Consider the following 23437-nt stretch of genomic DNA (forward strand, 5'->3'; position numbering starts at 1 on the left):
AAGGGTCTTCTCAGGAAAACTAGGTGCCATCTTGTTTTCACATCTCAGTAGAAAATGTCCATGTAATTTCAGACTCACATATTGAATTCTTTGAGCACGCAACTTGAATGTATAACAATCATTTCAAATTTAATGTCTTAAACTGAATTTCTGATCTTTCCTCACCCAAATTTTCTTTCATAGCCTTCCATGTCTTAGTTAATGGAAACTCCATCCTTCAATTGCTCAAGTAAAAAAGCTGGAGTTGTCTTTGACTCCTCTTTCTTTCACACTCCATATATGATTTATCTACACATTTTGTCAGCTATCACTATGATGGATTTGATCACCTCTAACACACCCAGTGCTGGTGTCCTGATCAAAATCACCATCATCTCTCACTCACATAATTTCAGTACTCAACCAATAAGTCTCCCTTTCCATCTTCTCAACAACCAGAGGAATTCTGTTAAAAAATAAACCCTTCAAAAGCTAGAGTAAAAAGCAAAATACTGGCCATGTCCCCTAGGGCCTTACATGATCTGTTTCTACTTCCTATCCCCATTCTCTTCTCCTGCCTATAACTTTGTGATCTCACTTTAATTTTTAATTATTTTATTTTATTTTATTTTATCTTATTTTATTTTTGTGATCTCACTTTAATTATGACTCAATTATTTCTCACTCTGCTTTAACCCTATTGGTTTCCTTGTTTCTTAAACTTACCAGGTATCCTTTCTTCTCTTTCTGGAATTTTCTTTCTCCCAGATAGTAACATGCCTTGCCCCCTTTCCTCATTTAACCTACTTGAAATTACAAATGTCCTTTGCTTTATGTGTCTCCATAGTAATAATAGGCATTGACATAATATGTATTTTACATATTAACCTTGTTTATTCCCTGCCTCCCATCCCCACCATCCCCTGAAAAGTGAAACTTCATTACCACAGGAATTTTTTTTTCTCATTTGTTCCCTGCGGTGTCCTCAGGAACTACAGGAGAACCCAGTATATAGAGTTGGTTGAAAGTTCTATTGTGGCAGAAGTGGCCAGTGCCTGATAGGTCATTTCTGCAGTGACATTCTGAGACTCAGTCCCACAGCCCCCTTTGGAGCCTGCTTTGCTGCCTTGCCAAATCTTGGTATGGGCTAATTAAATAAATTAGCCCTTTTCCTGCTTAAAATTACTTGAGCAATTTCAATTTTCTGAGACTTGAGTGTTGTTATAATGTGGAGAGAGGAATTATTTGGGAAGAGCTGTGCAGTGAGTCCACATTGTAAAGGTTGAGGGTGGGGATTGCTTCATTCTTTGCTTCAGATCTAAAGAGAACGGCTTTACAGGGAACACAGTGAACCTGAGTAAGTCCATGGCAGATTGGGGGAGGCACAGTAACCTGGTGTCTGACTCCAACTTGTTAAATCTAAAGGTCACAAATGAGTGATTGGCCAGCAATAAATAAGCCAAGGAGAGGGGAGGCTGAGACTGGAACTTGTTCCCAGAAGTTCTCAAATCCAAGGACACCTGAGTGATTGTGCACACACCATATATGGGCCATGCACGAGAGAAAGCCTGCATGGGGTCATGTCAGTTTCTGCCAGTATCAGGACTCCCTGAGGGGCAATGTGATCTCCAGGGAGAGATACTGTAGAGGCCCACATTCGGAAAGATTCTTAATGAATAGGAAGGGAGTCATCAACCTGCCAAATAGGAGCCACTTCCCTATAGATGGACAATTTCTGAAGAATCTACAAAATACTCTAAGAGAGAAAGAGGCAGTTTTAGATCCTCAGAATTCAAAGATTACCACTCCAGATCATAAGCATGTTAGTAAAGCACGGATTTTCCTGATTGAGCTATATTTGGAGACTCAAGTAACAAAATAATTTTTTATTATTTATAAGTGACAAATATTTTATAATAACAATTAAATTAGAAAGGTTACATAAAAAGCTTGCCATAAAATTTTAACTATTCAGATTTTACAGGCCATTCTTTTGATTAACTAACCACTCTGAAAGGAAAGTGAGATTTGAGAAGAAAACGAAGCCTGATTAAGAAAATAGAAAGGAGCAAAATATGCAAGAATGAGAATGAGATACGAGGCATAACTACAGAAGTGACTAAAATAGTGATAAAATAATAAAGTATATCTAAAGACAATTCTATGATAATACATTTGAAAAATGTAGACACACATGACATAGATATTTCTCTAACATAATTATAATTTCTAAATTATTCCAAGAGAAGATAAAAACCTTAAATAAGCCAATAATCATAAAAGTGATTCTGAAGGTTAAAAATCTGCCATTAATAAAAGCCACTAAGACCACAGATTTGTCACAGCTGGGTTCTATAAAATCTTTTAAAGGACAAATAATTTCCATGTTATTTAAGCTACTACAGTCCCCTGGAAAAAAATCCTTAATATATATAAACTTATGAAGTTAATATAAACAACAAGTGTAGCCCAACCTCACATGTAAATGCAGATGCAAAGATCTGTATAAAAATGAGAGATCATTTTAATATTCAGGAACTTACCAGTATAACTATTTACATCAATCTTTTTTAAAAAATCAAAATCATATGGTAATAACAATACACTCTGAAAAAAAGTATATAAATTAATAGGAATCAAAGTAAACTACATGATATGAAAAAATAATTCACCTCAAACCAAAACTAATTATCATTGTAAATTACTGAACTTTCTTTGCAATTAATATAAAACATGAGATGGAGACTTCTGCTACCATTACTTTGAAATAGTTATTTTAAAACAAATTGAAGTCAATACAAATTTTGGAAAATAAGAGTTGTTTCCTAATGACAATATTGTATATCCAGAAATCCCAAGATTCTAATTAAAATCTAAATGAATGTAAAAACCTTGAATAGAAGAATTTGTTAAGATAGAAACAAAATAAATATGTAAAGATCAACAACAGCTTTTGTCTATGTTTTTATAAACAAATGGCAATAAAAATTGAAAAAAAAACACATTTACAATGAAAAACATAATATTCTTATGGATAATTTTAAAAAGAAAATGCAGGATATATGTAAAAAGTATCTGTGAATCTTATTGAAATACATACAACAATATTTGAACTATGGAATAACCCTGTGATCTTGGATGGGAAGAATTAACACAGAAAAAAATGCCAATTTTTCAAAACTATTGTGTAAATTTGAGACAGTTCTAAATAGAACTTCATCAAGATTGATTTTAGAATTGGATACAATGACATAAAAGTTCACTTAGAAAAATATATATCTTAGAACAGCCAAGAAAAGTTTGCTATAGAAGAATGAGAAGCTGGGAAAATTGCTTTACACATTATTCATTAGACTATCAAGTCACTATAATAAAATCAACATGGTATAGGCCATATGGGTCCATAAAAAAAGAGAATCTGGAAAATTGATGTCTGTGTATGAAAATTTCATGTATGGCAATGTTAGTATTTCTATTCAGTGGGAAAAGATAGACTTTTAATTAATTACGATTAATTATCCAGAAGGAAATTAAATTGCATGCATTCTTACTACAGGTGCTGTTCACTACTGTAGCCACTAGCCACATGCACTATTAAAATTTAAATTAATTAAAAACAAATTTAAGAATTATGTTCTGCTTCATTAGCCATTTTTTTAAAATTTCTTTTTTATTTTTATTAAAATCTATTGGGGTGACAATGGTTAGTAAAATTATATAGGTTTCAAGTGTACAATTCTGTAATACGTCATGTATATATCACATTGTGTGCTAACCACACAGAGTCAGTTCTCCTTCCATCGCCATATGGTAAAAGGGGTCAAATATATAGCCATGTTTTAAAGTGCGGCTAGTGTCTACTTTATTAGGCAGTACAGATTATAAAAGGTTTCCAACAGCACTGATCTCTCTCTCTCTCTCTCTCTCTCTCTCTCCCCCCATATCTATTTACACATATATTATTTATAAATAAAACCTAAGAATATATGAATATATACATACATGTACATTTAATTATTCCCAATTGATTTAAAATTTAAAGGTAAAATATTTAGAAGAAAATGATCAAGGCTACACATGCATATATAATATAGGGGTTAGGGGAGAGCTTCATAACATTACCAGAAACCCAGAAAAAAATAAAATGAGATATATTTGACATAAAAAATTATAACTTTTATATAGATGATAGATAGATAGACTGATGAAATAAAGAACGTATTCTAGGTGTATGTTGTTGACGACAAACTTGGAAAGGACAATGCCTAAGTCATACTGAGGGACTATTTTTGAGAAGACACCACAGCTGCCTCTGTAGGACATTGTTACCATAGCTGTGTTGCCTTGATCATTTCCAAGTTGAAGTTATGTGCAGGTGATCTGATAGCAAGAGACTGGGCATATTCTTGTGCTCTAGCTGCAAGGGAGCCTGGGAAAGCATGTTTCTATTTTCTAGGTTAGGGGATGGGACTCATAAGTGGGAAATTCTCCACATATAGAAAAGAAGTTAAATAATTCCTGGACAGCCATAAGCATAACAAATGTCCACTACACTAACATAAATAAAATCAGCATATAAATGGTAGAATTGGGGAAAATAATAAAAGGTATGTAACCCAGATGTAGATGAATGTTTAATGTCTATAACATAGAAAGAATCCTTACAAATTGTAAAGAAAAAGACAAACTACCTAATAGAAAAATACATCAAGGTTATGAACAGGGAATTCACAGAAGAGTAAACTCAAATTTCCTATACTTAACATAAAGATATATCACTTTACTATAGCAGACTGACTAACAAAATTTAAAAATTTCAATAACATGCTGCTGGTAAGCTGTGAAGGAAATGGTATATTCTTTGCTACTAGAATTATGAATTATTCTCACCTTTTTGGAAAATTAACACTGTCTATAAAATTTAAAATAGCCATAGCCTTAGTAGCAACCCCATTCCTTATAAGTAAAAGAATCACTATGTAAAAATATACATACAAGAATGCTTATTGTACTTTTCTGTAGAGGCAAAAGAGTTAAAGAATGAATGGTCTTCAGTTGAAAAAAATTATGATACATGCATACTATGAATTATTAAAAAGCAATCACAATGCCATTTGTCTTGGAGTGATATTGACAATGTGTTGTTGAAGTGACAAAAGCAAGACACAGAGAAACAAATAGAACAACACACAAAACATACCATACGAAACTGAAGACATTCAGTTTCTAATAAGAATCACTATGGGTTGTGGATGTGAGCAAGGGTGAATTGACGCAGGTAGAGAAGAGAAACAGAGAAGGAGTAGGGAAACAAACAATGCAAAAGAGAGTAGGAAAACAAAGAGAGTTTTTATTTATGTAAAACTATTTACATGTATTATGTATACTTTCTTCAAGAGAAACTATAAAATAGCTTAGTCTAGGTCTCTAAACTTTAGAAATATAAAATAAAATATACTGTTAGGTGTAAAATTAGTTCACATAGTAATATGTAGAGAATGATCTCATTAAAAAACAAAAAAACATGTGTGTGCTTGTGTCACGCAGGGGACCCTGCTCGCTGCGCCATTTGTCGTGCAGGGTCTCAGCTCCCACTCCCCGCCCAAGAACGCAGGACACGGTAAGGCCAAAAAGGAACACCCATGGAGCCATAAGTAGGGAAGTCAAACCAATATATTCTCGCTGGCGGCTGGGCTGGAGACACAGGAAGCGGGATCTACATAATCTGCCTAATAGCAGTCCGCGCTTGCCAGCCACCATCTTCTTGCTAGCCCCCATTCCTTTTCCTGCTAGCGTAGCCACAGCCGTTATATTAGTGGCCAATGGCCTACGGGTTACAGCTGACAGCCAACTAGCCACAGCTGCTGGCATCTGATCACAGTTGATGGCCATTTACTACCCGAGCCAGCACCTTTCTATGTGAGGCCGAGAGCCTGGAAACTGTTTTTTGGGGTTTTGTCCCCACAGCTTGTATGTATTTATACCAGCAAGGTGATAGGATACACACCAGTCTATTAATACTAGTTTCCTCAGAAAGGGTAGAATTGGAAAACATAGGGTGGTTTTACTTATTATAGTAATCCTAATTAATTTTGAAATTTAAAACAACATTTATAAAGAAAAAAAATAAAAATATGTGTGAATATCCTAGAATGTATTATAAACGGAATAAGCTGTATTATAATTCTGAGAATCAATAGAGACCATCAACTGAGAGACAGGTGGTTTGGGATAGCCTTTCTGAGCAGAGTATCTGAGCTGAGATTGAAGGATTACAATACTCTTGATTGTGGGGATCCAGACAAAGAACATTCTCAGCAGAGTCCACACGACTGATAGTTTGTTTGAAGGGCAGAAAGGAAGTCAGGAGCCTGCTGTGTGAGGAGCAAATGGATAGATTATATGAGGTAAGGTCAGAGATGCAGGGCCTTGTAGGCCACTGCTGAAAACGACTTTGGGTTGCAACCACTTATAGTGAGCAAACAAGATAAGTACATAAATGTAAAAACCTTTATAGTAACTTCACATTGCTGAGACTCCAGCACTTGATCACTGAACTCAGCTCAGCTCAGCTCAGGTGTTTTCAAATTTTTGTGCTGCATCTCATGTTGCAAATTGCTTCATTCCATGGTGGATTAGAAAAAACAAAACACCTAAAACGAACTCATTCTCTCCACAGGTTGGTAGAGAAGCACTATTGTAAAACTTGGGAAGAGGTTTGGTTGTTCTTCTTGGAGCAGTGCAAAGCCATTGAAATGTTTTATGAAGAAATGAGTCATTCTGTGTTTTACAAAAGAATTCTCTAGTTTTAAGCTAGAGTTATCCCAGCTTTCACTGTGTAGAATGAACTGGAAAGAATACAGGGTTAAAAGGAGAGTATTTAGGAGACTATTGTGGTGCAGGCAGGAGATGATGGTAGCTTGGACCTGTGGTGGCAACTGTTCGAGGGGATGGAAAAGGAAGTTATAAGAGACCAGAAATGATTTCTAGTTTCCTTTCCTTTCCTTTCCTTTCCTTTTCTTTTCTTTCCTTTTTTTTTTTTTGCCATAGGAATTGGTGCATTATGATGACGTCTATGGAGATAGGGGTTGATGAGAGAAGGAGTTTGAAGGCAAAAATCAAGAGTTCTGGCTTGGACAAATTTAAGTTTGAAATGTGTATTACAAACCAAAGTGTAACAAAAGTTCATCAGAGAGGTCTGGACTGGGGCCATGGTTTGGGGAGTTATTAGCATTTAGATGTAACCACCCATCCTGGTTTATCCAGGACTGTCCTGGTTTTAGCACTTAAAGTCCTGGGAAACCTCTTAGTTTTTGGCAAACTGAGGCAATTGATCACCCTATGTAGATGGCATTTACACCATGGAACTGGATAAGAGCAACCAAGGAGATCACACACAAAGATTGAGTCAGGCAAACATTAAGCAGAAGGAGAATCTCAGAAAGGATAGTCAATGAGGTAAGTAGGAAAAAGACAGAAATGTGACAAATATCTAGAAACGAAGGGAAAAGAGAATAAGAATAGAAAAGCAGATTTTGTAAGATGATGGTCACAAGTGGCCTGAAAGAAAAAAGATTCTTGGGAATAATGGGGGGAGAGAGGGAACTGAAATGTTGTAAATTAAAGAGTGAAGGGCAGGAAATAGGATTAACAGGTGCTTAAAAAGTCATCCCAGGAGCTCTGCAGTGAGAGGGAAGAGAGAAATGTGCAGTTTGAAGAGGCTGGAGAGAGTATAAAAGGGTTGTTTATTATTCTGTTTTGGGAAGTGAAACTACTACAGGAGTTCGGTAGATTTGCCAGGAAGTGTTGAGTATCCATATGAAAATTTTAGCATAAATTTAATGATTTTATTCTTCCTAGTTGGTGATTTTCTGTAATTACATTTAGCCTCACAGGTGCTGGAATGAAATTTTAAAATTATTTCAATCAGTGTTTGTGTTTTTCCATGGGAGAATGCTAAAGAAAAATGGAGGGAAGCAAGTTAACATAATTAAAAGGGAATTATTTAAATTATTATATAAAAGCCAGGTTAAAGAAGGAAACAGCAACAGGTAGAGAGTGAAAAGTGAAATCAATGGTTTAAATGTTTCATTCATGTTGAAGAATTCTTACAAAATGAGTACTTGAGAATGCAAGCTGAAAGAACAGCAGATGGCAGCCAGAGAAGGGAGTGATTGATTTTAAGATTTCAGGTATGGTGAGTTAATGCTGATGATGGGAAGGGGTGGGGGAACAGGTGATTAGAAGTGAGCAGGGGAAGGATCTGACAGGCAGGCTACGAAGGGTTCATCCATACGAATTCTGAAGTCACCAAGAATGCATGCAGGAATAGGGGCGATTGAGAAGAGGATGAGAAGGAGTCAAGAGAAATCTGAGGGGACTGGGTCAGTATATGAGAGTGAGAGATATAGTGGGTAGTAGTTTAGACTGATGGTGCAATCTTCATATGGAAAAGGAGTGACACACACCCAACTCCATACCTTCTGGTCCTGTGGCCTATAGGATATAGTAGAAAATATTTATCTATATATCTTCTCTGCTTCAGACTGTTACAAGGAAAATGGTGTCATCAGGATTTAAGATAAGATGTTAAAGAGACTATTCAGAGACATAATAAGGAAATCTCATGACGACATATTGTTAGGATTAGCTACATAATTTGCAGTGCCCAGTGCAAAATGGAAATGCAGAACATTAAGTAAAAAAAATTGTTAAGGATTACAAGATGGTGACAGATAAACATTCCATCAAGAATGGGCCCTTCTCCGGCCCGGTGGCTCAGGCGGTTAGAGCTCCATGCTTTTAACTCTGAAGGCTGCCGGTTCGATTCCCACATGGGCCAGTGGTCTCTCAACCACAAGGTTGCCAGTTCAATTCTTCAAGTCTCGCAAGGGATGGTGGGCAGCGCCCCCTGCAACTAAGATTGAACACGGCACCTTGAGCTGAGATGCAGCTGAGCTCCTGAATGTCTCAGTTGGTTGGAGCGCATCCTCTCAACCACAAGGTTGCCAGTTCGACTCCCTCAAGGGATGGTGGGCTGCGCCCCCTGCAACTAGCAATGGCAACTGGACCTGGAGCTGAGCTGCGCCCTCCACAACTAAGACTGAAAGGACAACTTGAAGCTGAATGGCACCCTCCACAATTAAGATTGAAAGGGCAACAACTTGATTTGGAAAAAGTCCTGGAAGTACACACTGTTTCCCAATAAAGTCCTGTTCCCCTTCCCCAATAAAATCTTAAAAAAAAAGACTGGGCCCTTCTAAGTGTGGGATTCTGAGTGACTGCACAGGTCGCATGTCCCGGCCTTACTTATGCTGCTGTTTCGTAGGCCTAGGAAAAAGATTTGGGGGAGAGGGCAGCATTTGATCAGATTAGGGGAATACACTGTCCTGATTTATTTATTTATTTATTTTTTATTTTAAATTTATTTATTGGGGTGACAATTGTTAATGAAATTACATAATTTCAGGTGTACAATTCTGTATTACATCATCTATAAATCCCATTGTGTGTTCACCACCCAAAGTCAGTTCTCCTTCCATCATCATATATTTGATCCCCCTGCCCTGATTTATTTGTTTGTTTGGGTGTACTACGTGCCAGCCATTGTTCTAAATGCTTAACCAATATTATCATTTAATCCTCCTAACAAGTGAGGTAGGTGTTACTTCCCCATTTTACAGGTGAGAAACCTGAAGCGCTGCATATTTCACTGATTTGCCCAAAGTCACAATACAGGACAGCCTGGTTCTTGGTCTGGGTTCCTAACTGCCCGACTAGAATACCTCTTGGGCAATCCTAGAGATAATGGTTCAGAGATGCAGACTTAGTGTTGACCACAGTAAATGTGAGTGTGAGGGATATAGGATTCGTTCTCCTTAGGTCGCCAGAGGAAGAAGAATAATCAGCGTAAGGGATTGTTTTGAATACTTACCGTAAGTATTCTCGTCATCTCTCACCTACTTTTTAAAGAGGGATGATACTTCATTTTTTTAGGAAGTGTCTCATGGATTTTTGCCTTGTTGATCGGTAAAGTGGATACAGAAGAGGCCGCAGGGTATGACATCACTTATTTCATGTAGCTAATCCTAGCAACCCACACTTCAAACAAAGTGTTATAATCAGAAATAATTGGATTCAATTATTTGATGAAAGTTTAAGAAACATAATTAGGTAAATGAAATCATTATTGATGGAGAGGCCACAAATGGAATTTTAAAAGTCCTCATATGTGTATGAATTTTCACACATGAAAAAAAAGTTTATGTCCCTTGTAAAAATTTGTGATCTAATTTTTAGCACTCTGGTTTAGTTTGGCCTCACACATAAGAACTCTGTGATCCTACCATCTACTCCTTGGTGTGTATGCTAAATTGGTTATTTTATTTATGATAAACTGAATCTCAGTTTATTCTTTGTCTCCGGATACTTTCACACTGGTATGTGTGTGAGGGATTGCGGGTAAGAAAAGATGCAATTAATTTCAGTCCAACTGATTATTTACCAATGCTTTAAAAAAAGACACAGCTGGTTGCATGATTTATTGGACTCTGTAATCTATGTACTTATTGAAATATGAATTGATTAATGTTCTCTGTCTAAACTTTGCTTTTGTTTTAATGGATTAATTATAATATAAGTTTTGGTCAGTTTGATGTAGGCCTCCTAATTTCTGTAAGGTACTCATTAGAGTATACCATTTCCTTTCCAGTTCGGTGTGCTAGATGAACGTACTATATATGTTAGCAGAGTTGTGTATGAGGCACCTTATAATACCACAGCTAGATTAAAAATGAAGAAAATACCAGGGGTGCCAAAAATGTATACACATGACTTGTATTCATCTTTTGTTATCAGTATATATTGAATATTACAATTTTAATACAGTTTTTCCTTTCTTAAAATGTGTATACATTTTTTTGGCACCCTCTGTGTATTCAGCCTCTTTCCATTTTTCAGCATTCCTTGGAAAAAAGGAATCTTCAATTAATTATGCCTCTTAGTTAATAAAGTTATTATAGCGATAGTAGAACATAATAAAAAATACAGTAGTGCTACTATATGAACTGTATATTTCTATGTCATTATTTTGATATCTACTTTATGGAATTTAAGTTTAATTTTATTTTAATTAATGAAGGTACTCAAAGTACTCCCCTTGGGAAGCTATGTACCAATGCCAGTGCCTAGTCCACCCTTCAAAGCAATTTTGGAACTCTTTTCCTGGAATGGCCATCAGAGCTATTGTTGTATTTCCCTTGATGTCCTGAATGTCATCAAAATGTCTTCCTTTCAATATTTTCTTTATCTTTGGGTAAAGAAAGAAGTCACTGGGGACTAGATCAGGTGAGTATGGAGGGTGTTCCAATACAGTTATTTGTTTACTGGCTGAAAACTCCCTCATAGACAGTGCCGTGTGAGCTGGTGCATTGTCATGATGCAAGAGCCATGAATTGTTGGTGAAAAGTTCAGGTCGTCTATCTTTTTCATGCAGACTTTTCAGCACTTCCAAATAGTAAACTCGGTGAACTGTTTGTCCAGTTGGTACAAATTCATCATGAATAACGCCTCTGATATAAAAAAAAATTAGCAACATTACTGAAACAAGTTAGCGAACTTAATTGTCAGACCTCGTATATGTTTGCAGCTCAATCCTTGAATACACCTATAACTTATTACTAAAGTGTTTGATAAAAAGGATATTGAAGATTTAAAGGTTTTAATCTATATTTTCAAATTGCTGTCTAAGAAATGATCTCTATATCCACTGTCACTATTTACAAGTGCTTGTTCTTATTTTCTTACTGTTTCTTCAACTTTGCCAATATGATAATGATATCAAATTATTATTTTAACTTGCATTTTTATTAAATGTATATGAATATTTTCTCACATTACATATGTATCTTTCTCTAGCTCACTCTATTAAATATTGGATAACATCCATAAAATGTGTATTTTCCAATAAATACTTTATAAGATTGATAGTACAGTATATTCACTTGTAAGTGAAATACAAAGCTCATGTGTGACATGAAAAAACCTATTTCAGGCAATGGTGCAAATGTAACATTCTAAGCTACAAAAGTTTGTAGTTAGAACTCATGGAAAATACTGTTCTCAGTCATTATTCTTTCTGAGAATATGGAGTATTTTTCTCAACAGTGCCAACTTTCAGATTCAATAGTGTAATATTTTTTTTTAAAAATCTTTCTTTAGAGATAGACGTTGTCTGACAGAATCTAAAACTTGATCTAGTTGTCTCTGCAGGCTCACGGGCTTGTCCAACACAAGACTCAACCCAGAGCAGCGGTGTCTCCAAACAAGAATTCAAGAGTAAGACAGATGCAGGAAAGCACAAGGAGTTTATTGAAATGAAAGTACACACTTGAGAGGGAAGTGGGGTGACATGTCAGAAGAGATTGAGTCACACCAAAGAAGACCTGACCAGGGGTATTTATCTCCCTTCAGGGTGAGAATTGGTGACATCCCACTGACTTGGCTACTCTGTTTCCTCCCAGTAGATGGGGTCCTCAGTTTCCGGCTTTTTCTTTCTTATTTGGTTCCTCTGGAACTATCACGGCATCAGGTGCATGATGGGAGTCATAGTCACCGCGATGTAAATGACATTATAATGATATTGTAATGAGCTAAAGATCAGGTCTTGGTTGCAGGGATTAACCTTGCTGGGTGAAACTGGTTTTTGTTTTTTTCCAGCTGCAGGTGCCAGATATAGTCACTTATTACTTGTGTAACCAGGGGAGCACCTCACTTTGTATGCTGGAGGGAGTGATCAATTTCCTAGGCTACTTATCCTGACTCAGTTTCACAGCAAATTGATGATTAGGCAAACTCATTTATATTTTAACTTTGTTTTATCTCCTCTGTAGTTTCAGACCCTATCTCCGATTTAAGCTTTAAGCTTCCACCTGTCCTTTTGATCTGATCCCATTACTTTCTGGCTGTCTGCCCTATATCTTTGTCTTTCTTACTCAGTGGTTCCTTCTGTCTAGTATATAAAATTAATAAAGTCCTTCTAATGTAAACGAAATTTCTCTTGTCTATACATCTGCCTCCCCTTAAACTACTTTTTTCTTACCCTGTCTTCTCATTCAAACTTCTTGACACTATTCTTGAACAGTTCTCAACCCATAGAAATATATGTAATTGTACTTATTTGCATTCCACTTAAATTGCTCCTCCTGAGGTCACAATTAATTGTTTATTTATAAATTTAATGGGTTATTGTCAATCTTTATCTTACCTGACCACTATTTTACCTCTTGACTTTCCTTTAATTTTTATAACTGCTTGTTTTAGTAGAGAGCACACTCTTTTGTATCTTCTTTAATGTCTCTGATGCTATTTTTGTAGGCTATTTTATGACAATTTTTTCTTTGCTTCTTTGTTTCAAGGTTGCTGTTGAGTTCTTCTCTTGATACTTTTATCATTCGACTATTTCTCAGTTTTACTTTGCAATCTTCCTTTTTGTTCTCCTTTTTCTGTTTTGACAATAGTTTAAAGAAGTTTTCCCACCATTTTTTGGGCTCCATTATTTCTGATGAGAAGTCAAAATTTAATCAGTTTACACAATTTAATCATCACTGTTCCTTTGGATGCAATGTATATTTTTCTCTATCCACTTTCAAGATTTTCTCTGTACCTTTGGTTTTAAACAGTTTATGATGTGCCTTCTTTGTATTTATTCTGCTTGGGCTTTGCTAAAATACCTAAAGATGTAAACTGAAGTCTTTCATCAAATTTGGATAAATTGCAGCCACTGTTTCTCCAAATATTTAATCTCCTTTTCTATTTTATGTCCTTCTGAATCACAATTACACATAGTTCTACTTTTTGTTATTGCCTCGTGGGTCCTTGAGATTGTTTATATTTTAAATCTATTTTTCTTTCTATTACATTGATCATTTCTCTGAATTTATCTTCAAGCCTACTTTTTCTTCAGGCATTCTGGCATGTCCAATCTACTGTAAATTTATCCAGTTGTGTTTTTTTTCTTTTTAATTTCATGTACTATACTTTTATTTTTATTATTTCTATTTGGTTCTTTCTTATATTTTCTATTCCTCTCCTGAGATTCCTCACTTTTCTCAATCATTATAGGTGTATGTTCCTTTATAATTTTAGCACTATTATAGTAATAGATGCTTTAAAATCCTTGTTTGCTAAATCTGACATCTAGATCATCTTGGGGGTCCATCTCCATTGATTGAATTTTCTTAAGTATAGGTGAAATCAATCATATTTTCCTTTTTCTTATTTTTTTGGGGGGGAGTAGAGGAGTTAAGTAATTTTAGATTTTATCTAGAATTGGGAAAATCAGTTTTAAAGACTCTGGATTCAGTTATGCTCTTTTGAATAAATTTGTTATTGTTTTTTATAGTGCTAGGTAATTTGGCTGAATGTCTCAACTGCAAGCTGTTTCTGAGTGGTGGGAGACAGCTGAAATCTAAACTCAGTGCTATTTATTTTAGCTAAACTGCTTGGAATCTGCACTGTGTATGCATGGTTCAGAAGTCAGCCAGATATTTTAAAACAGTTTATTTCAAAATTTGGGCCATGTTCTTCCTTTTATTTTTTTCAGGTATCTTCCTTCTCATTTTCTAGTTGTTGTGATTACCCTGAACTCTGTCCTCTCCAAACTGGTAAAACTGTACATTTTCTATATCTGCTTCAACCACCTAATATGGCACTGACTGCAGCCTGCCTTATGCTGCAAATTACAAAAACTGGGAAACTTATTCAAGTGCAGTTTTCTATTTGTAATTATTGACCCACCTCTAGTACCTGCCTGCTTTTTGTATACACACACACACACACACACACACACACATACACACAGCAGGCACAGTGACAAAAAGATGTATACACACTGTAAGAAAGGAAAACTATTAAAATTGTATTATTTGATATATATTGATAACAAAAGATGAATACAAGTCATGTTTGACTTATGCAATTACAAGAAGTGCTCAAAGTAGTTACCATCAGCGTCCAGATACTTCTGATTATGGCGAACTATTGCTTGAGCAATGTTGACCAAGGCATCCACTTGTATACCTTTTTTTCGCACCTTCAATGTATATGTGTGTATTTGTGCATACATACACACACACACACATATATATGTATATATATATATATATATATATATATATATCTATCTGAATTTACAGTTATCTGTATATAGAGGGTTGGAATGAGGAGAAACAAACATTTTGAGTGCTGGAAGCCATCACAATATAATCTTACCTACTCTCACACTTTTATGTTCTTCGTGCATCCCCATGGACACTATCTACCTAACATATTCAAAACTAAGATTATTGCTTCACTGTCAAACCTGTAACTTTCTCTGTGTTTCTTACTTCAAGCAATAAAATCTAACAATCAATCACTCAAGACACAGCTTTTCCTCTACCTTCCCTGAATGAAATCCTATTGATTTTATTTCCTGAACATGGTCAATATGTTTATTTATTTATTCATTTTTGGTTCACAGTAAATAGTGCTTAGCAAAGGCCCTTATTATCTAATCATGATATACTTTATTGTAAAAAAAATAATGTATCTCCATCATCTAATTCCAAACTTTATACTCTGTTTTACAAAGCCCTCCTTGATCACTCTCAGCCTCTACCCCTTGAATTTTCTACCAAGTCATTTGTTATTCTTCTAAAATTCAACATGTTTTGTCTCTGTTTTTATCAGAAAATGTTTCCTTGGAAGTAAAGTCTATTTCATTCTTTTTTTCTCAAATTTCCTTAATTGTGCTTTTGTTTTGAGAGTTAGTTTGCCCTCTTTTTGAGGAATTATCTGGTATCAGGTAGGTGTTGTGTACTTTTTAATAATGCTTTTCCTTTCTCTTACAATCTATACTATGATTGAGCTTTGGCTCATTTTCTGTTTCTACAATGATTAGAAGTAATTTGATGTATGCGATGGCCTTGTTTATCTTTGTGTTCACATCTTACATAGCACCTAATAGTTTTTTTTTTTTTTTGGTGCTTAATAAGTGGTTTTCAATTGATGTGAATGTCATATCTTTATTTCCCATCTATCGTAAGAAATATAAGAACTGGACTGCTCTAATTTTTCTAAAAAAATAAAAAACTTTAAATATCAATTTCAAGAAATTATTACCATTCCACTTTCTTATTTCCTAAGAGGAGGGGAAAATCTTTAATTCTTAGCTCCAGTTTTATATGTTCGGTATAAGGGGATATATTTTATAGATCTCCTTGGTCAAATACAAGTTCACATTCAAATAAGAAAGTTCTTTTTATTTCAGTTTGAATCTTTGTTAACTTTATAGACACCCTCTATTTTATGAACCATAATCTACCTTCACATAGCAGCACAGCTTTAACCTATACAGAAGAAGAGTAAGAAGAAAGAGCCAAAATATGGGGAGAAAAATAGGAGCCCAAAAGAGACATAGACAAAAGTAGGCTTTGGGATTCACTGTTCCTGATCAAATATTTAACAACTTTACTGATTTCATGCAGCAGAGCAGAGTTGCACTACCCCTGAATTGCATATAGTCCTTATAGTGCTTTATCTTGTGAATGGAGAGGACCCCCTGAAAAATACCATAAAAAAGAACAGCAGGATATGGTAAGGATCTAAATTAATAAAGGCTTCTTTGCCAATTCTGGCCCAAGAGTTTTTCGATACATAAAACTCATAATTCTAATATTTTCATCTAAATTATTACATACATACAAATTGCAATTCCTTGTATTCTGATTTTATTTATTTGCCATAATCTTGTTTTCCCTGACTTAATTGGAAATTCCTTTAAGATAGAATGTATAACTATTTTCTTAACCCCATGCATATAATACATTGGTTATGCTGCAAACATCTACCTGATTATTTATTTTTTCTCAGTGAACATTACTGAGAAGTCAAGTCAATAAGCCATACGTAATAAACACATCTCAGGAGTCCTGTCCTACCTCACCAAGTTGGGGAAGTAGCTACAAAGAGCTAATGGTACTTTTCCTCTCATTGCATAATTTATGGCACCGCAGGACTGAAGGATGAATGGACAGAAAAAGATATTTCCTCTCTTACATTTAGATTATGTGCCTCTAAACCCTAGAGTCTTTGCATGCAGGGAATATGACTCATTAATATTTTACCCCCAGTGCCTGGCACATAGTAGGTGCTTAAGACATGTTTGAATAAATTAACCAAGGAGAAAAATCTAGGTCACTGACCGTTAAGAAAATTTTTTAACAATTTAATGAAAAGAACAGACTCTGGGCTAGGAATTCAGATCGATCAACACAGGCAGGTACAGACCAAATTTTAGATTAGATAGAACCAAAACCAATTCTCCCTTTGTGGGTTTAAATTTACTTAGCTCTAAGGAATTTCAGATCATATCTATTAATTGATTGTGGATCTTGACAAAGTGACACAGGGGTGGCATTCAACCATACAACAGAGAAAAAGATCCCTCCATCTTACCGTTTTGGTACAGTCATTTATTTCCTGTTTTCTGCCTGCTTTTAAATGTTTCCAGGTAGCAAGAAGAAGCACAGGCATTGCAGTCTCCCAATGTCATAACTGGGCATAGGGTTGACCGTTATAACACCAACCATAGTTACGTATAGTGTATACTTGCAGGGCACTCGATGAGATGAACCAGACCTGGCAGCTTTGACTGTTACAAATGGTTGTGGTGTGATATATTTGCACATACATAACAACTGAGCTAAGCCTCCTGGCTGAGAGAAACTGAGATAAGGGCCTGGTGTTTAAATTGCAGCACATTGTGAATAAATACCCAATGTTGATGTTAGTATGGTGCCAAAATCAGGGATTTGTTTGACTTATTGAACGTGACATTCATTCTCTTACTGCTGAGTGAAAGAAGGTAGAAAAGAATGTGTTTGTTGAACTAGACCTATAGCTTTGAAATTTACACTAATTGTCCAATGGACAAAGAGTGGAATACTGGAATTTTACAAAGGATATTCCAGAAAATAAAGGGATGTAGTTTGTAATGTTCAGAAGCCAGAGAGTGCAACGACTGCTCTCATTTGTTTTTCAAGTTTTCTTTAAATTGGCTTACAGATTTATGTACAATGCATTGCACATGGATATTTTTGTCACTGCATATTTTTACAACAGCTGTGATCCTGATGGGGATTTAGCTAACCAAGGGCCCCTCTGCATGCAAGCGGTCACCAGGCAGCTAATAGGTTGAGGGCTGAAACGACAATAAAGTGAGCAGAACCATGCAGCTGTGAACCAAATGTAGGATAATAACTAGCAGTTGGCCATTACAGGGTTAACTGCTGGTGTTCTGGTAAGTGTAAAAAAAATGTTGAGGTCCTGCTCAAAACCCAGCTAAAAGCTGAACATTTCCATTGGGTCAACGTAAAAAGTGCCTCTGCCTCTTTTTAAAACTGGTGATTACTTTTAGGAGACCAATCTTGTTGCAGTGTCTAATGCATATATTATTCGTAGTTTTTTTTTTTTTTGATAATTATGTTATACTTTTCTAACATGCTTTTAATCTAAATAAGAGATCCTTGCAGAATATCAGCTTCTTACGTCTCTGGGGCTTCACTAGTGCTTGTGGCTTTATAATTTCCAGACTTGTTACATTTACTCTGGGAAGAATTTTTACCTACATTTGTTGAGTTAAAGAGCCATCCATTCTGTTGTTTTAAACAAATGAAATTGTATCACTGCAATGTCAGTCCAAACATGTGTAATTAACATGGAAAATATGTCTGAGCCATATTGGTCAAGATAGATGACTTCCTCGCATGACTTATAAACAGTCAGAGGCATAAAGCCAGGATGTCAAAACCAAGTTGTGTACCACAAAGGTTTATCTGGGAGGACTTTCAAATTACAAAGGAAGAAAAAAAAAAAGGGCAAAAATCAGCTTGCCATACTTTCTTAACAAGGAGAGCAGCTTTCTGCTATCTGTATAAAAATAAGCCTTCTGTCCTCCTTTTCGACATGTGTTACTCACACTGCAAAGGTCAAAATAGACATCTCATTCTTCTGGAAATGTTCATCAAACAATATAATGATGCATGTCAGAGCTTTTAAATTGCTCTGGCTGGAAACAGGTCTCTAATCTCCTTTTAAATTTTTAATGGTGACTGTGTGCAAAATTCTCTTTGGAATTCTTTGATTAGTGGCCTAGACTCTAAAAGAAAGAATTCCAACTCTCTGTCCCCTATGTGTTTTTCTGAGTCTGCTGAAAGCCCCCAGCTCTGACATTTTTCTAGTGGTGTTTTCCTAGGTAGTTATTCAATAATGCTACCAGCGAGGTAGTAGACCTGTAACCCCCAGAAACAAAATGGACTTACCGGCAGATGCTCTGTTCCTTTCCTGGGTGAAATTGAGCTCATCCTGAGTATACGTGAAGATGCTCTATGTCTTCAAGTACATTCCAATCCTGGTTTTATGCGTATGTCATTTGTGGCATCAGTTAGAAATTGAGTGGGCCAAGAAACTCTCAGGAAATTCTACCTGCAACCAAATCACATCCAAGGAGATTTAGTTATTGCAGCACCATAACTCAGTAAGGAAAATCCAGTTTCACTAGAGCCTTACGGCAAGACCTCCAATTTCAAGAGGCATAACGAACTGTCAGTGTAGAGGTTAGTAGACTTATTAAAATTAACTTCATTGGAAATTCTTCCTCTGAGAAAAGCCCCTCGGTTCCATTCTGAAGCTACACTATAAAGAGGTCCTTGACCACTTGTTTCATGAAAGCGTGCTGTTAATGAACTAACCTCATGTATCTGCTAATAGTAAAGGTCCTAAGTTACGGAATTCACTCTTTATATGTACATATATATATATATATATATATATAATATTATATTTATTTATTTATTAGTTTCAGGTGCATTGTTTAATTTTCAAGCAGTTGGGCTCTGAGTTGTTTTTGCACACATGAGAGGGAGACTAAGAGAGAAAGAACAAGTGAGAGAGTGAGAGAATGAGAGAGAGGGGGGAAGAGATACATAGAAATATTCTGCTGTACTGTTTCCAAAGGGAAAGTTAATTGTTCTTTCTTCTGAGGTTACCTGAAGAAAAGTGCTTGTGAAATAAGACTGCTGCAGAGGTCAATTTCACTGTGGAGTACAGGAAAGTTTTAGATGCACTTTTGATATCTGTCAAGGAAGGGGCATTAATGTTCTGCCAACTATCCATACTCACAAACAAGGAAGGTAAACATACTGAAACACATGGGCTCCCCGGGAATTGAACAGAATCGGGAAGGCTTCACTTGTTCTTGGAAACATGGTACAGCAATGAAAACAGAAAGATCTCTTCATTGCTCCCTCTTCCTGGACATTAGTCATTGTCAGCATTCTAGAAAACCTCCTCTATGCTTCTTCCCCTTCATTCCCCACCTCTGAAAGATCTGACAAGCCTGGAAGGATAGAGCTGAATAAATCATGGAAAAGGGACCAATTCTTTTCCTTCCTTCCCCATCTGGGTACCTCACTGGGATTGAAGGATGCACACCTTTACATCAGGCCCCAATCTTCAGCTACTGCTAAGGGAAAGCCTATCCTTAGATGTTGGTTGCTGTCCTTTATGTGAAAACGGGTTAGTGTCCCAGACTTTTTGAATCCACTGGCCAGGCTCCAGCAGCCAGTGGTTTCACCTTGGCTGTTTAATCGAAGTTGAGCTTAACTGTGAACACTGTAGGTTAGTAGTACTCACTTTTATCTGCACTGAAGATCTAACAGAAGAGTGGAAAACGTATTAGGTATCTTTAGAAAGGGAAGTAAAGAACTTATCAAAACAGGAAAGAGGCTTCTATCTTATGGCCATAAACCTATTTTTTTTTTCTTTTTTTATACCCGGCCTGATGCCATCTTTCATGTAAGTGACTGCCAACAAATCAGAAAGTATACTCCAAGAGATTTATTCTTGATTTTAAAACGTTGAAGATGTGAGGTAGCGAATTACTGTAAAATATATTCTCAGCCCAAGCTGACGGAGGGGGGTGTTCTATTCAAGGATGCCCATTTACATCAGGCCTCATGGGCATATGGTCACATATGCATATAACAAGGGATGAATCTGTCACCCTGAATATATTTAATATCTTGTGAAATACTGGGCACTTGAAAGTGGTAGCTGCCGTAACCACAGCATATGCTATAAGCATTTCAGCTATTAAAATATCTGACACTTGGCAGGTGCATTTAAGAATGACAACTCTTGGCAAATTCATCTTACCCTTGCACACGAATAATAAAGAGAAAGGAATATTTTCATTCTGGCAGAAATAAGCAACAGGTGCTAAAGGCCCTGCGATGTAGTTGAACAGGAGGGAGTATATTAAACAGTGGGAAATAAGCAAACATAATTATAACATGCTTGTAATGAAAATGAGGCCTCGTAGTTAATTCTGGTCTAAACTAGTTCAGAGACCCCGGGGCCAACACACTTGAAGAGGGATTACACCCTTTAAAAATAACAGAATGCATAAACTATTTACTAGTTTACCCTTCAATAGTAAAAGTCCTTGGGGATTCTAAACCTTAAGGGCTATTTTTTCAGGTATGGAGCTTTCAGGGGGTTTTCCCATATGTTCAGGGCTGTGGAACCTCCAGTGTATCCTTAGCTAGAGTCCAGTTGTGCTTTCTTTAGTCTAAGGAACTGAATCCAGTAAGTATTTTATTCTCATCTTTTATTCATTCTGGATCTTGCACATGATTATTTAGTGCATCAAGGCTGCTTTGCACCAGACATTTAAGACCTCTCATGCCAAGAGCAGTTATTCCCATTGAGTCCTGTTCTAGAAGCTAACGATGATGGTATGCCCCAGAGTTCATACATAATTATATCACCACTGTATCTGGTGTCTAGTTATAACTAAGAATGCCAGAGAGCAATCTTGATAATTGTAGTACCATTGACTAAAATATTTAGGCTCTGAACTCAGGTAGGCCAGATTCAGAATTTTGTTTCTAAATCCTGAATGTGTGGCTTTGACCTCATCGATTCAATTCCTCAAGCCCATTTCTTTTTTTGCAAAGTGAAAATAATAAACGTATTTACAGGCTCCTGAGGGTTAAATTAAGTAATTCACTTACTTACCTTAGTAAAATGTCACACTGTGATTATTTGAAAATGTTAGTCTCTTTTATTGCTGTTTTCTAGAGTGGATTCCATGGAAAATAAAAGGCTAGGGGGATAGGTTAGTGAGAAAGATCATCTGATATTCAGACTTCCCTAGATAAAATTTCTAGGATAAACCTTTCTTCCTTTATTAGGATCTGGGGCTTTGCTACTCAAAGTGTGTTTGGTGGACCAGCAGCAGAAACATGGCCTACTTGTTTGTGAGAAATGCAGTCTCGGGTCCCATCCTAAACATACTGGTTCAGAATCTCTATTTTAATGAGACCCCAGGTGATTTGTGTGCACTTTAAAATATGAGAGGCCCTGGTCTATACAGATAGGGCCCTTACATTTTCTTTCAGGTTCTGATCTTACCTCTCATTTAATAATGTCTGTCACTATACCCAAATATTTGCTATTAAAATGTCTAGATCTCTATACAGATCCTTCAGAAAAAATGATACTTCACTGACGCACATTATTTTAATGCTTCCTAATACACACTAGGACCAAAATAGCCGTTATTGTACCATCTCCTCTTCCCTATCTTACCCTGCATCGTCTTACTTCTCTCATCATCTGATTCCTAGGTATTGATTTGCCTGTTTCTAGAGAAGCTACCAAGATAGATTTCACATTTCCCTCTTCTGATTTTGAAGTTGAATCTCTATGTTGGGTTTTATGGGAGAAATGTAAGCAGAGAGGTATGGGTCACTGTGCAATTCCGTACATTATTTTTCTTTTGTCTTCATTAAATCATTGAGAAATTTAATTCTTCCTTAAAGAAAAAGTTTAGTAAAAAGAAAAGCCCTTCATGACAAATTTTCACTATGCTCAACAGAAGACAAATTCATTAAAATAAATTGAATTAATTAATTCAAATCAATCATTGAAAAGTTAGGTAAAAATTTACAAAAAAAAAAAGAAAAGATGATTGCAAGTGTCCCCTATACTTAAGTTTGTTTCTCTTTTAAATAACACCTTAGAGTTATATGTTGCCCTTTGCTTTTTTAACTTTGAGACTATTATGATTTCAGTGAATAGGAGTATCTTTCATACTGATTTTTTTTCACTTGCAAGTATGAGAACTATCTTACAACAAAGACAGCTTGAGAGTGCGTGTTAACAAATTTAAACACTAAATGAATTTTACAGTCCTCTGCACTGTTCATTCTCACCTCATGAATCCAAAAGTGCCTATGAATTTGAAAGATTGCTGCTGGTGGATGATCTCATCTTCCATACTTATATAGTTTCTGGTTACATTTTTTCTCCTGTAAATGGCTCCCTATACTTGGAGCTGCAGTGCCAAACTTTC

The sequence above is a fragment of the Rhinolophus hipposideros genome (genome assembly GCF_964194185.1).
Source record: "Rhinolophus hipposideros genome assembly, chromosome: 18".
NCBI classification, from domain to species: domain Eukaryota; kingdom Metazoa; phylum Chordata; class Mammalia; order Chiroptera; family Rhinolophidae; genus Rhinolophus; species Rhinolophus hipposideros.